This window comes from Mya arenaria, chromosome 9 (assembly GCF_026914265.1).
Source record: "Mya arenaria isolate MELC-2E11 chromosome 9, ASM2691426v1".
Classification (NCBI taxonomy): domain Eukaryota; kingdom Metazoa; phylum Mollusca; class Bivalvia; order Myida; family Myidae; genus Mya; species Mya arenaria.
The window spans coordinates 48,237,394-48,254,281 of NC_069130.1; the positions used below are offsets into that span (position 1 = coordinate 48,237,394).

The 16,888-nt window shown below is 36.1% G+C and overlaps 1 long non-coding RNA gene across 1 annotated transcript; it reads left to right on the top strand.

Moving 5' to 3' along the window:
* The first annotated feature begins 367 nt into the window (after nt 1–367).
* On the top strand, nt 368–7,209 carry LOC128203569 (uncharacterized). The gene is made up of 5 exons (XR_008255977.1): nt 368–933; nt 1,434–1,648; nt 1,985–2,065; nt 2,450–2,552; nt 3,066–7,209. It is a non-coding gene; the product is annotated as an uncharacterized LOC128203569 (long non-coding RNA).
* The last annotated feature ends 9,679 nt before the right edge of the window (nt 7,210–16,888 follow it).

The window sequence follows — 16,888 nt, forward strand, 5'->3', positions numbered from 1 at the left end:
CAGTAGATCACCCTTATTGATTTTAAAATTTAGGATTTATAGAGCCAAAGGTCAAGGTCACAGTGATCTTGAATGGTAAAAGGTTGTCGGAGTGATAACTGATGCCTGAACCCATGGCCTTCAAACTTGACTTGGAGTTGCATCTGACTTGTAGATGACCCCTTATGATTTAAGGGGTCATTGGGTCAAAGGTCAAGGCCACAGTGACCTTGAACAAAAAAACTTTCTGTGATATAACTTGACAATGCCTGCACCCATGGCCCTCGAACTTAACATTTAGGTTTCTGGTGACCAGCTGATGACTCTGGATTTTGAGTTCATAGAGTCAAAGGTCATGGTCATGGTCATAACACACTCTATCCTCACACTTTAATGGTCATAATCTTAAAACTGCCTTAACGGCAACAAACCAGCTGTCGTTTCGGTCCATGCATATTTCATTTAATTGTCCATATAATTCTGACAACATGGCGCTCAGGGGGGGCATAATGTTTGACAAACATCTCTTGTTTCCAAGGTTTTTCTTACCAGTGTGTTTGCATTTATTTCTTAATTACTTTCTTCTTAATCCCTTTTATTGCAGAACTGTATGAATAATCAATCCCTTTTAAACTGTCCATTCGAACCAACACAGCAAATGAAATTGAAGTTGCAGTGATGGTATTGATTGTATCAGATAGATATGTGCACAGCATGTGTTTAAATGCAGTCATGGTTTTGCCAATTGGCAGAAGGAATATAGTGTACAATACAAATCAACACAAACAACAAAACAAAAAGCTCATGACAATTTCCATTAGATAAGCAGTTGTTGATATATATTTTAGCTGGTAGAACGCTTCCTTAATGGACAGAGTTTGCAGTTCAGTATGAAGAAAGACGAACTGGTAGGTGTGCGAAAAACCATTGCTGCCCATCTGCTCCATAATGCAGGTAATGCAGGTATAAGTTGGTTATACTGGTGTTATTTGTATACTTCAATAGAATTATACTAGTCTTTATTTGATATGTTTGTTTCTGCAGTATTTATCCTTTGGTCAAAAATGTTCCTGTTACAATTAAAAATTGAGTAGTAAAAAAAATCAATAGAATTGTAATCATGTAGACCAGGCAACTGCCGGATGAAGGGCTGGTGTTGTGCATGTTGTGTTTTGAGGTGGTTTGGCATAATGATGTGTCTTGACTGATTGTTTCACATGCCCTGATCCTTTAGTGTTTCTTTGTTGATGATGGTTGACTTTTCTTCATATTTAGACATGAAATTTGTTGAAAGCAAATATAAAATGTGTGAGGAAATTTTCTTCAACAAATGTCTGTATAATGGAAAGTCAAATAACTTAAAAAGCTTAATCTAAGTTATTGTATGAATATGCAGTTTTATACTTTAGGTATTGATTAGTATTTACTCATGCGTCACATTTTCTCAAACATAGTGATGATAGAACCAACTGTTGAAGATGGCATACCAGCTGTTGAGGAAGCTGCTCAGTCCCAAAGCCAACCTATAGAAGAAGCTGCCATATCAGCTGTTGAAGAAGCTGTTGATTCAAAAAGCCAACCTCCTGTTGACAAAGCCACCATACCTGCTGATCAGCTCGCAAGCCAACCTCCTGTAGAGAAAGCTCACAAGAGAAAAAGGAAGGACAAGGTAGGTTTGAATAAGGATAACATAAATAAGACGTTTGTTTAATGTATCTTTAAACACCAGGTCTGATTTTTCTTACTCATGATGTCAAATCTGCTGAAAAAAGCTACTTATTTAAATGGATGACTTCAATACTTTATTGACACAATCAAATGAATTATTAGTGCTCTACTGGAGACTGGAGTTTCACCGTAGCTCTAGTTTGACCATATCTGTCATAGTTCCCTAAACAAGAAATGCAGAGTGGCCCTTGACTTGTTAAAGATAAAGCCTTAAATCTCAGTTTAGAGGACATATGTTTTGCCTGCAATACTCAAGTTACTTGTCACTGGTTTTCAGGGGAAATCTTTCATTTTTCTACTCGAAGCAGAAGAAGTCAAGCAGAATTTATTGTGTCTGTAGAAAAAGGAACGATGGCAGGTAAGAGGTTTATCAGTTTTACATTTTTATGGTATTGTGAGTAAGAAGTGACTGCAAATGTATCATTTTATTTTTTTAAACAATATATCTTAGTGCCTGATAAAGTCTAATCTGTAATATAATCTGTGTAATTTGCATGAAACAGACGATTCACTTGTGTGTAATGTAAAAAAAAACAAGTTGATGGGGCGGATATCTTGTGCATAAACTGAAGTTTCATCTTGAAAATGCAACAAAATAGGATATCTTATGCATAAACTGAAGTTTCATCTTGGAAATGCAATAAGATATACACATACACAAATCCTTTTATTTCAATAGTATTGGCTAAGTATGTGTATATTAAGTACAAAAAGCAGCTTATGGAAATATATTTTGTTTTAGGCTATATTGGCACTGTGATTCATGCAATGAGTGGTACCATCCTGTTTGCATGGGTTTTGATGAAAAGGAAGAACCACATGTAGACATTTGCCCTTCATGTCAGGTAAAAGATATAAAGCCAGTTCACAGATGTTACACTGTAGGTTAGAGGCTTACATACAGCAAATTGAAATCAAGTATCCTGAGTTTTACTTTTTCTTGACCTGTTAAGAAAGTGAATGTCAGTGATAGAACCAGTACAAATGTTGTAAATGTGGATAACACAAGTGATATATAGTGCTTCATTTTGCTGTTTTCACATACAAATTGATTTGATAGTACTGAGGGCTTTGATATCTGTAAAACTTACCAATACAAAGAAGTAATGCACTTTCAGTGAAAAAATGTTGTAAAGATCTAAGAGGTTTTGTTTATTTATTTTTAAAAAAGTAAAAGCAAAACTTAACTTGATTAAATGAAATCTTTATTGACATGGTTATAGTATTCAGTAGTATTGATGACAGTTCTCACTTCAAGTATTATGTTTTAGAAGGTGCCTTCATTTCATTTATGTGAATCAGAAACCAAATCAACCTGACCACTGTTCATACTTGGTCTGTGTTTAAACATATTTCAGATGAAAATTAAAAGAAAGGCATGCCCTACACTTGAGGAAGTTGAAGAAAAGCTGCGAAAAGACACTGAAGTAGAAAACTCAGATCCTATGGACGAAACTTTGGCAGGAGGTTTGCAGGACCATTCTGAAACAACCCCAGTCTTTTTGAACCATCCACATGTGAGGTTTTTCATTGAGATTAAAAAAAGAAAAGGACAAGAAATTTTAATTCAGGCATCTGGTTGGGGTGAATTTGTATTGATGTCAGAGAATGATTTTGAGAACTATGAGTCGTTCAAAAATAAAACTACAGAGGACCTACTAATATTAGATTGTTCCCTGGAGTACTTTTTAAGTGTTTGTGTCAAGGAAAAGGTAGAAGTATTGTATTATACAGACTTTATTGTTAGGCTCGTTCCTTCGAATGTCATTGACCAATACAAGAAATGGCTAGAAGAAGCAAAATGTAGTCTTCATCTTGACTAGTTTTTTTTGTGAAACCTTACAGAAGGTTAACCAAGTAAAATGTTTGTTATTGAGACTGCATTGTCAGGATGCTTGATAATTTTGGAATGTTTAATGTATTATTTTGTCTTTGTGTTATACATTTCTTCTAAGTAGACAATGGTCAAGCTTTAATTTATTATGGAAATGAATTAAGGCAGAAGTATTTACAGTTTACCGGTACTTTCATCAGTGTTTATTAAGTAATTTCTTTTCTATTGATCAAAAAATATATTTGTGGCAAAACAAATTTCAGCTGCTGACAGTCAACTTGGTACTATGTTAAAATTCTGGGATTGACTTGAATCAGTCGTTACCATTGTGAGGCTCTGCTTTACAGTTGAGATACCTGATATTGGAGTAACTAGTTTGCAGGAAATTTATTCAGCACTGTAGATTGTGCATTTTAGTTTGGGAATTAGGAATTAGGGGGTTATAGGGCGTGTCAAGTTGGTTGTTGCTTTATCCTTGGTAGGGCCCTTGTGCACAGTCTACCTTGGATTTATGTTAAAAACAATAATATTGTTTAAACTATGATATCATAATGTAGGTGAGAAATATTATCGTATCTAGTCAACACACTTAAAGGGGACACCAGATGGTCCAAAAAAAGACAAATGCACAATATCCACAAGACGAGCCTAGAATTGTCAATACCAGCTAGTATAAGACTGATTAAACATCATTTTACGTAATTAAAATAATATTTTGTCTCAGTCTTAGCTGACTAAACCCTTTAAAATTAGCGCATAATGGTTTCTCACTTTATAGTGTGTATATTTATCATGTGAAAGTCATGTTATTAGTACAGATACATATACCAATGCTACTTCTATATTTACTGGGATTCACATGATAGACAGCCTCAGTAAATTATGAATTGAAAAAAAGGTGCAAAAAATGCTAAATATAACTGTGTTGTAAGCGATTTGATACAGTAAGTAAGATTCAATACATGTACGCAACGATATTAACTTTATGTAAGTTTTTGACATTTTTTTTTCCTTGCATTTGTATCATCTGGTGCCTATTCCCTTTAAAGGCCCTTGATCTCTCATTACACATGAAATGTCTTGAAATCAAAATCAAAAGGGAATGTACATAGTTTTTGTAACCTGTGTGACTTATTGTTGGAGTTGAAGATGACATGGAATAAAACATGACCTTTAGAAATATTATTTCAAAAGAATTAAAAATTAAACATTAGATATAAGGAAAATGGGTATCCACATTATGGTTAGGTAATTGCAAGTTGCGCTATCATTTGAGGTGTTTGATTTGTAATAAGTTTATTTATTGCATGCAGAAAATTATTACATTTTTATGATCAGTAGATTCATTTCATACGGGTCATTAAATAGCGAACGCAAAGCATGATTTAAAGACCAGTAAATGGCAAACCATCCCATGTTCTATCACTTCTTATTCAATTGAAATAGATAACATTAAAATCAATTAATTGTTATTTTTACCTCTTTTTTCAGTGATTTCAGACCAATCGATATGTAAAAAAAAAGATTATTTAAGCCTATTTTGCCAATTAACATGAAAAATATGTTTGTGTATCTACACTCAACGAAACTTCTATCCTTTGTATTTTTGGATAACTTTAGTAAAATTCAAGGGAAATAAGAATTACTCTGCATGCTTTAAGATTATTGCATTTGACAATTTTTGATAGAAATTCGTTAGTAGTGATTTTTTTTGTCCCCTTAAACAAATTTAGAAAATTGGAAGTATTGTGCATTTTTTATGATTACTTTTTTATAACAACATAATATATACTTATTAGAAATTCTTCATACTTTACAAGTTTAAAGGATAAATTACATGTTCGCCATTGCATTTCATGCTGATTTAAAAAAAAATCATTTAAAAAATGATAAACTTATGTTTGTATTAAGTAATATGAATAATATTACCATCACCTTTGTTTAATTATGTGCAAATATAGAAAAATAATGTAAACATGTCTCAATTTGTTATTGTTTAACATCTTTAATTGTTGGATTGATTTCTATGAACTTAATTTTTTTTACCATTCAATGATTTGATATTCAGTTATACATGTGAGAAAAATTGATTCTTTTTTCTATTTCTTTTTTTTATTCTTTTCTTGGAATAAAATAAAATAATAGAAATAAGTATTCAGTGTAATGTACATCGCATTAATGATAATAGCCACAAACTCAGAAAATATAAGCTCAGTTCTAAAGTATATGCTTTATCTTACAAAATTATTACATTAACATCGTCATCCTTGTGTAACAACTTTGTGCCTTATAACATGTAATATATATTGCTGTACATACTGTATATATGGCCGTTTGTTTGTTAAATATGTTTAAATCACTTTTGGGTGGAAATAAAGAGAATAATAAGTTACTGTTATTTCCTGAAGATTTCTTATTAAATCGAGACTTTTTCTGCAATTTTTTGAAGCACCTTTTTTCATGCTAATAACTTGAAACTATTGCCCAAATAATTAAAAGCCAAATGTTTGAAAAGTGTTTGAAAGTTAATATAATGTAAGTCCTGGCCCCAATATCTCGAAACTTGTTAAGCTTGTTGGGCTTGGTCAGAATTTTTTTCATTATTTTTAGCTCACCTGAGCACGAATTGCTCAAGGTGAGCTATTGTGATCGCCCTGTGTCTGTTGTCCATCGTCGTCTGTCGTCAACAATTTGACTGTTAACACTAGAGGTCACAATTTGGGCACAATCTGAATGAAACTCGGTCAATATGTTACCATCAATGAAAGCTTGGACGAGTTCGATCATCTGGGGTCAAAAACTAGGTCACAAGGTCAAATCATAGGAAAAGCTTGTTAGCTCTCTAGCGGTCACATGGATGACTGTATATTCATGAAACTTAGTCAGAATGTATATATTGATGAGCTCTAGGCTAAGTTCGAATCTTGGTAATGTGTGGTCAAAAACTAGGTCACCAGGTCAAATAATAGGAAAAGCATGTTAACACTCTAGAGGCCACATTTATGACCATATGTTCATGGAACTTGATCAGAATGTTATTCTTGATAATCTTTAGGTTGAGTTTCAAACTGGGAAATCAGAGGTCAAAAACCAGACCACTAGGTCAGATCATAGAAAAACTTTGTAAACACTGTAGAGGTTACATTCTTTGTTTGATCACCATGAAACTATGTCAGAATTTTTGTGTTTATGAAGTCTATGTCAAGTTTGAAACTGAGTAAACTCAGTTCAAAAACTAGGTCACGAAGTCAAATCATAGAAACATTGTTAAAACACTGTTGAGGCCATATTTTCTAATTTATCTATATGAAACCTGGTCAGAATGTACTTATTACAGCAAGGTAAGGTTTGCAACTGGGTCATCCGTGATATTAAAAAAAAACTTGGTCACTAGGAAGGATCTAACCCCCTGTCACAATTGCCTTGCCCTGAAAATACTTATTTCACACTTAAATTGGATCAGGTGAGCGATACAGGGCCTTCAGGGCCCTCTTGTTTATGATAATTGTTTAACCAGCATATGTATTTTGGTATTTATACATGAGTTGTAATGTAAAAGTGAAATAATATTGACTCTTCTTAAAAAGTGTCTAGTTGTTACCTTCCATTTTTCATGTAAAATTATTTCATGTTGTTGCATTTGTTACGATTTTTTTCTGGATTGGCAATAAAATAATTAACCTGTGCTGTATTTCTTCTCAAATATTGATGAGGACCACCTGGTTAAGTCCTTGAAAATGTTAATAAATAAGGAGTTATTAGACAAGTTATTAGGAGATGTCATATTGCACATATATATTTGGGTTTGTCAGCCTCATAGCACAACAGCTAATTTAAACAAAAATATGGATGCGTGGGTCATTCAGGTCAGATTTTAGAATAACTTGCCATATATGTTAACCATGATGAGACGATGTGTTGCGTGCAATATTGAGGCCCCTACCTCAAAGGTCAAGGTCATTGGCAGATAGATGGACCGTGTCTAGAACATTACTTTTATATGCATTTAAGGACTTTTATATAACTTGTCACATGGAACACCAAAGCCTGCTGCTGATCGATGTGGGAAAACTGTCCGTCAATTGCAGACAAGCCGAGGAATAAACTGGTTGTGAAGTTGTGAAGATCAAGTAAATTCTATAAAGACTTGTCAACGGTACATGTGTATACACCATAATTTATTATGGTGGACTATCTAGATAAAGGCTCAAAGCTGCACTCTCACAGATCTTCCCTTTTGACAACTTTTTAATTTCTTGTCTTGGAATGAGCATTTTTTTGCGTAAATATCTGCAAACCAATAATAAAAGAATGCTGACAAAAGATGAGATCGCAGATTTTCATATTTCCGTTCGAAAAGTAATGTTTTATGGCTTAAACCGTTTCTAGAAAAATGCATAAAACATCAATTTTTGAACTTAAATATAAACATCTGCGATCTAATGTTTGGTCAGTCTTATATAACTGGTTTCCATCGATGATCGCAAAAATTGGCTCGTTCCAAGACAAAAGTTAAAAAATGTGCAAAATGTTCAATCTGTGAGAGTGAAGCTTTAAGTTCAAAGGTCAAGGGATTAACTTAAAAAATAGACAAACATGCTGTACAGACATTTACAGCTTTTATGTCAGCGGGCTCAACATGTCGCCATGAGAAATCTAGTTTTAAAAATTTAATTTACGAATTACATTTGCAACAAACACACTTTTCAACAAAATCGCTTCATGGCCAAAATTCGGTATGAAGATTGCACGCGTCACTGTATACGCGCTATATATACCTATATACCTGGTTTGCACAGTGGTGTGTCAATCCTAAGGCCCTGGATTCAAATCCCGGGGCTGGCCGGTTACGGTCACTATGGCGATTAAATCAAATATTTACTCATGGGTTTCAACAAAAAATGGTGCTTGTTAATAATTGAGATTGATATTCAACAATAATACCAGAGTCTTATGCAGATTAGTGACTTCGCTTGCTTCTGCATCATCTACCTGCCTCTAGCTCAAAAAACAATACCGTTCCAGAGATGCAGCAGGGGCCGACCTCACCTGTTTGCCCGTGCTCAACCGAAGACAAAAATAAGAGTACCGATAGACAGGGCTTGAAATAGGGATTAATTAATTATCAACCACCCCCCTTTTACTTGTTTATAAGTAAGTGTTCAGTTGTGACCTTTCTGTTTGTCGACGAATGAGCCACAGCGATCAGATCCGACCTCGGAGGCTTTCCAGGCGAGGCATGACCTCTCGCTGGCTCTGTCCGTATTGCATTGTAAATACTCAAAGTTCCCTGCGCCACTAAGCATTATTCAAAGAATGTTGTTGTTGTTGTTTTTGCTTATCTATAAGCCGACTCGCTCAATTCCGTTTTGGAGGTCTTACCCGGGTCTTTCGATCGCCGTCCAGTATTAAAGTCCATCTCTTAGGCTAGCGGCTCGACGGTCCATTGTGGGTCACGGACATTACGGACCATGGACATTACGAAACAGACATAACGGACCAGCTTTGGTAGGTCTCTTGGTACCGGTTCCTTATGACTTATACAGGCCGTGCCTCGTACATCGTACAATGTACGTTTGTTTTAAAACCCTTGGTTGGTAATGAAAGCCCATCCCAACCCGCGTCGATAAGAACCACAGATTCACAAGCAAGCCCGGGTCGACCCAAGCACGGACAAATGGCTTGTCCGGTGTGCACGCAGCAATTATACTTCATTTGTATAAGACGCAAGAGGGACCTTCCAACAACTTTACTATAAGAGGGTAGAGCAACCTTCCAGCTACCTGACTTATCTGGTGTGCACGTAATTATATTACTATAAGAGGGTAGAGTGACATTCCAGCGATCAGATTTGTCTGGTGTGCACGTAATTATATCACTATAAAAGTGTAGAGCGACCTTCCAGCTACCTGACTTGTCTGGTGTGCACGTAATTATATCACTATAAGAGGGTAGAGCGACCTTCCAGCTACCTGACTTGTCTGGTGTGCACGTAATTTTATCACTATGAAAGTGTAGAGCGACCTTCCAGCTACCTGACTTGTCTAATGTGCACGTAATATTATTGCTGTAAGAGGCTAGAGCGAACATCCAGCTACCTGACTTGTCTGGTGTGCACGTAATTTTATTACTATATGAGGGTAGAGCGAACATCCAGCTACCTGACTTGTCTGGTGTGCACGTAATAAGATTACTTGAAGAGGGTAGAGCGACCTTCCAGCTACCTGACTTGTCTGGTGTGCACATAATAATATTGCTATAAGAGGCTAGAGCGAACATCCAGCTACCTGACTTGTCTGGTGTGCACGTAATTATATTACTATAAGAGGGTAGAGCGACCTTCCAGCGACCTGACTTGTCTGGTGTGCACGTAATTATATTACTATATGAGGCTAGAGCGAACATCCAGCTACCTGACTTGTCTGGTGTGCACGTAATAAGATTACTTGAAGAGGGTAGAGCGACCTTCCAGCTACCTGACTTGTCTGGTGTGCACATAATAATATTGCTATAAGAGGCTAGAGCGAACATCCAGCTACCTGACTTGTCTGGTGTGCACGTAATTATATTACTATAAGAGGGTAGAGCGACCTTCCAGCGACCTGACTTGTCTGGTGTGCACGTAATTATATTACTATAAGAGGGTAGAGCGAACATCCAGCTACCTGACTTGTCTGGTGTGCACGTAATAAGATTACTTGAAGAGGGTAGAGCGACCTTCCAGCTACCTGACTTGTCTGGTGTGCACATAATTATATTACTATAAGAGGGTAGAGCGACCTTCCAGCGACCTGACATGTCTGGTGTGCACGTAATCATATTACTATAAGAGGGTAGAGCGACCTTCCAGCGACCTGACTTGTCTGGTGTGCACGTAATTATATTACTATAAGAGGCTAGAGCGCACATCCAGCTACCTGACTTGTCTGGTGTGCACGTAATTATATCACTATAAGAGGGTAGAGCAACCTTCCAACAACTTTACTATAAGAGGGTAGAGCAACCTTCCAGCGACCTGACTTGTCTGGTGTGCACGTAATTACATAACTTTAAGAGGGCAGAGCGACCTTCCAGCTACCTGACTTGTCTGGTGTGCACGTAATTATATTACTATAAGAGGGTAGAGCGACATTCCAGCTACCTGACTTGTCTGGTGTGCACGTAATTATATCACTATAAAAGTGTAGAGCGACCTTCCAACGACCTGACTTGTCTGGTGTGCATGTAATAATATTGCTATAAGAGGCTAGAGCGAACATCCAGCTACCTTACTTGTCTGGTGTGCACGTAACTATATTGCTATAAGAGGGTAGAGCGACCTTCCAGCGACCTGACTTGTCTGGTGTGCACGTAATTATATTACTATATGAGGGTAGAGCGAACATCCAGCTACCTGACTTGTCTGGTGTGCACGTAATTATATTACTATAAGAGGGTAGAGCGACCTTCCAGCGACCTGACTTGTCTGGTGTGCACGTAATTATATTACTATAAGAGGATAGAGCGACCTTCCAGCGACCTGACTTGTCTGGTGTGCACGTAATTATATTACTATAAGAGGCTAGAGCGCACATCCAGCTACCTGACTTGTCTGGTGTGCACGTAATTATATTACTATAAGAGGGTAGAGCGACCTTCCAGCTACCTGACTTGTCTGGTGTGCACGTAATTATATCACTATAAGAGGCTAGAGCGCACATCCAGCTACCTGACTTGTCTGGTGTGCACGTAATTATATCACTATAAGAGGGTAGAGCGACCTTTCAGCAACCTTACTATAAGAGGGTAGAGCAACCTTCCAGCGACCTGACTTGTCTGGTGTGCACGTAATTACATAACTTTAAGAGGGTAGAGCGACCTTCCAGCTACCTGACTTGTCTGGTGTGCACGTAATTATATTACTATAAGAGGGTAGAGCGACATTCCAGCTACCTGACTTGTCTGGTGTGCACATAATTATATCACTATAAAAGTGTAGAGCGACCTTCCAACGACCTGACTTGTCTGGTGTGCACGTATTAATATTGCTATAAGAGGCTAGAGCGAACATCCAGCTACCTTACTTGTCTGGTGTGCACGTAACTATATTGCTATAAGAGGGTAGAGCGACCTTCCAGCGACCTGACTTGTCTGGTGTGCACGTAATTATATTACTATATGAGGGTAGAGCGAACATCCAGCTACCTGACTTGTCTGGTGTGCACATAATTATATTACTATAAGAGGGTAGAGCGACCTTCCAGCGACCTGACATGTCTGGTGTGCACGTAATTATATTACTATAAGAGGGTAGAGCGACCTTCCAGCGACCTGACTTGTCTGGTGTGCACGTAATTATATTACTATAAGAGGCTAGAGCGCACATCCAGCTACCTGACTTGTCTGGTGTGCACGTAATTATATCACTATAAGAGGGTAGAGCGACCTTTCAGCAACCTTACTATAAGAGGGTAGAGCAACCTTCCAGCGACCTGACTTGTCTGGTGTGCACGTAATTACATAACTTTAAGAGGGTAGAGCGACCTTCCAGCTACCTGACTTGTCTGGTGTGCACGTAATTATATTACTATAAGAGGGTAGAGCGACATTCCAGCTACCTGACTTGTCTGGTGTGCACGTAATTATATCACTATAAAAGTGTAGAGCGACCTTCCAACGACCTGACTTGTCTGGTGTGCACGTAATAATATTGCTATAAGAGGCTAGAGCGAACATCCAGCTACCTTACTTGTCTGGTGTGCACGTAACTATATTGCTATAAGAGGGTAGAGCGACCTTCCAGCTACCTGACTTGTCTGGTGTGCACGTAATTATATTACTATAAGAGGGTAGAGCGACCTTCCAGCTACCTGACTTGTCTGGTGTGCACGTAATTATATTACTATAAGAGGGTAGAGCGACCTTCCAGCGACCTGACATGTCTGGTGTGCACGTAATTATATTACTATAAGAGGATAGAGCGACCTTCCAGCGACCTGACTTGTCTGGTGTGCACTTAATAAGATTACTTGAAGAGGGTAGAGCGACCTTCCAGCTACCTGACTTGTCTGGTGTGCACGTAATAATATTACTATAAAACAGTAGAGCGACCATCCAACGATATGACTTGTCTAGTGTGTATAGCAATTATACTATGCCATGATATAACGACGTTCTAGCGACCGGACTTGTCCTGTGGACGTAATAATTTTCTTATAAGAGACTCGGACCTTTGAGCGACTTGTCTAGTCCTGTGTTCGTTGAAACATTTCAAAATTAGTTGACGTGAGCTCAGATAGTCTATTTACTTGTTAAATCGTGTTTTGTGTGTGTTTGTGCGTGCGTGCTTGTGTGCGTGTGCGTGCGCGCGCATGTGTGTGTGTGTGTGCAGTGCCTTAGCTACACTGAGGCACACGGAGGCACCTGCCTCGTTGTTTTTGGGGCATATAGCATTTTCTATAGCTCTAAAAATAATTTCTTTCCACTTACATCATTTGCCTCAATGTACACAAACCATCGATCAAAGAATGCAGGAAATCGCTTCTTGCAAAAAAAATATATTCTGGGGGGATGCCCCCGGACCCCCATAGACCGTTCTGGTTACGGAACTGTGGTGTGTGTGTGTGTGTGTGTGTGTTTGTGTACGTGTGTGTGTTTATGTGTGGTTAATGGCCCACCCGTATAAAATTATATTCATGAAAAAAATATTTGATTTAATTTATACTATTATTATCCATATTTATAGTATTTTTTCATTGTTGTCAATAAAAAAACGACAATTAAACTTTTTTCAGCCAAATTTATTAAATGAATATAAAACTAAATGGGATTTGTCTTTCTAGTACCTTTTATAGGCCTTAAATTAACAAATCACTACTAAATAATCACATCAAGAATCAGCTTATATTTTCATTTTCTAAGTAATTTGGAAATTTACTTGTTTGAGCGCTCGAACATTGAAAATCCTGACACAGAGAGACTAACTTAGTAAATGGGTCTGAACAGGTCAAATTGTTCGAGCGCTCAAACAAAATTATAGGAAGATGGCCGGTTTGATTGCGAGTGGTTGGTTCAAGCGATTTGTAAGTGGTGGCAATTTGTTTGAGCGCTCAAACATTTTCCAAGAGTCCATTTCCATTTTCAATTTCTTAGGTCTCAAACATAGAGAATCTTTACACAGAGAAATGATCTCATGTAGTGGGACTGAGCAGGCCAAATTGTTCGAGCGCTCAAACAAAATGATGTGAATATTGATAGAATGGTTAAATGGTTCAAGCGATTACATTAGTTGTCAGTGTTCGAAGTTTGTTTGAGCGCTCGAACATTGGCCTGTGAAACCAGTTTGTTTGGGCGTCTTATTAATTTTTACTCAACGCATTTTGTTTGAGCGCTCGAACATTTATTTAATACCTGTAAAAGCAGTTTGTTTGGGCGCCTTACATTTTCATATTAAGCATTTTGTTTGAGCGCTCGAACATTTTCCTGTAAAAGCAATTTGTTTGGCCACCCTAACACTTTTCAGTACAGGCATTTTGTTTGAGCGCTCAAACATTATACCAGTGTATACTATATGTTGGTCAATAAAACATTTTTCGGTTAAAGCAGTTTGTTTGAGCGCTCAAACATTTTACCAGTTTTTCATTGAAGGAAGTTTCAGTGCTCAGTTTTCTCCTAATTTCAACAAATGCTGCTGAAGGCATGATAATTAAACTTTAATAGCACAATGATTTTTATAACATTTTATTTTTCACACAAACCCATACAATAGACTTAAAGGCATCTTATAAAAAAATGGCATGACAATCTAATGCCAAGAAAGTTTGGAAGTGTATATTTCATAATTCTCATTTGGCTATAAGTATAAAGTTGTGTCAAGGCAACACAATACTTAATTTAAATGTAAAACTATGTCAAAAACTAATCAAAAGGATTCACATATCCACAATATATAAAAAAGGCAGTTTGATAAAAGAAAATATTCATAATTGAAAATAAGATTTAGCAGAATTACTTATGGTTACATAAATCGATAAATAATCCAAAAAAATATTCATATATGATTGTAAACCTTCAAAAGAAAACTATTTATAATCAGCCATAAATAGAATGATACAAAAAATACAAATAGACAGTATTGAGGAGTCTGGGTGCACTTCACAAAATGATATACCGGTAATCAAATTTATCAGATTTATTAAACAGCTGAAAGGTCTCAAACATAAACATATATGTTGAAATATCACAGGTTATAAACAAAACAGTACAATGTTGTTAGAAGAAGCAGAATTTATATATATATGCACATTTGGTTTTTAAACAAGGTATTTGATTTTCAGTATAGTTTGTGGTGTGTCAAAGGATAACCCAACACATTTAAAATCATAAAATGGGACTTGATATTTACCCAAAGAATACATCTGGGGCAGTAATTACGAATAGTCTCAATTCTGAGCTCAGACTCAAGACTCATTATGGCAAAACTTCATTTCATTGTAATTTTCCTTCTATCAGAGCATTTATGGTAACATTTGGTGAAATATATTCATATTTGAAAGTTTTACTATAATTAACTTACATTTTTGTAGAAGAAATGGAATAAATATGATTTTGTGTTCCTTTATAAAAAATGCTTTTCTGAGTCTGAGCCTAGACTTGGACTTGAGACTGTCATCATGGCCACTGGTCTACACTTAACACATTCAGCTTTACATGGTATACATTAAACATAATATCTCTAAGACCCCACCCCCTCCCAGAATGGGTCTGGATTTTTTGACAAGCAAACATACATGGCATTTTGACTCATAATGCTTACACGTATGTAATATGTCCCCTGTTTCCATATGAAAAGCCACTTTGACTTGATTTAAAATATGTAAACATGAATGGAATCGTGCCTTGGAACCAAACACAAACCTCACACAAAAACAAAAAGCATAACAAATGATAACATGTTTTACACAATATTTTTAAACACAACAGCAAGAACTAATACCTAATTGCCATAATATATCCTAAGTACGAAACGAAATTTAAAATATTAAGATATCAATAAGGTAAAAAGTATGTTTAAAAGTAGTCCAATATGTGAGAAATAACCTTGATAATTGATGTTTCTTTACTTACAAACTCGGAGATAAAGGACACAAAAAGGTAGGTTGTACACAAAGTTTAGTTATTGTTTTAAAACATGCATGTTCGAATAGGGCACAGTGATTCTTAAATTCACTCAAAATTATTCTATCATTGGTATTTATCTAGATAATTTTTTTATATGATTTATTTGCTGATATAAAGTAGTGATAAGCTAATGTCAGTAGTGTAATTTTATGTTTGGTTAACTTCATACAATTTTCTGATCATGAACATTTGTACCAAGTTGCCAAGTTATCAAAGCATGGCCAAAATATAGGCGAAACCGCAGCTGATAATTCTTTTTACAATTGAAACTGGGAATCACTCAATTATTATATGTGTTATGGTCTTTGCTCATTTGAATATTTTAACTGTATAATATTAACTAATTAATTACGACCAAGGCATAAATAACTGTATATTCACAAGCTTTTGGTTGAAAACAAATATTTAACATTAATCAATTTTCTCCTTAGTTAAAATTCAAAGTAAGATAAGACATTTGCAACATAAAAATCTACACCAAAATAACCTCAACTGTGACATCATACTGTTTGCATCATAATTATTTAAACTAAGACACCTTTCTGCTAGTTCTAGCATTTGCTTGTTCAAATGCAGTGGTGCAAAAAAAAGGCAATAATTTAACACTACTTACCCAACAGATGAGATTTACCGATAAAATCAAAGCAGATTAACATTGAAAATTGCATTTGTTCAACATGCCTATAAGCAAGGCTTCGTCCTAAATGAGTAAATATAACTTCAGCTATCAACACATAAATATATTTCATTAAGATCCAATAACACATCATGTTCAACAAAACTGACAAAACTAGAACAAAAATTTGGAAGAAGGTCAGTATGAACAGTTCTAAGACACTTAAGAATATATTCCATAGGAAATGCCTCTTCCTTTCGTCCACAATTGGAATTGTCATTGTTTTCTGTACCATGAAAACCCTTACTTTTCTCCCTGAAAAGTGGAACCAGAAATTGCAACCGGATGAATAATATTCGGGTGAAAACTGTGTACTAGCATGAGCACATAGTTGGCATATAGTTTTAATATAAGTGAGAAGTAAACTCATAATGATTAAGAATAGGCATAGAGATTGTAGTTAAAGGTTTTGAGGAGAGTGAGTCACATGATAACAGCTGCCAAATAAATGAGATCTATAAGACTTGATCTTAATAAATTATTTTGTTAAAAAAGGTCTGTAATAATTAGGT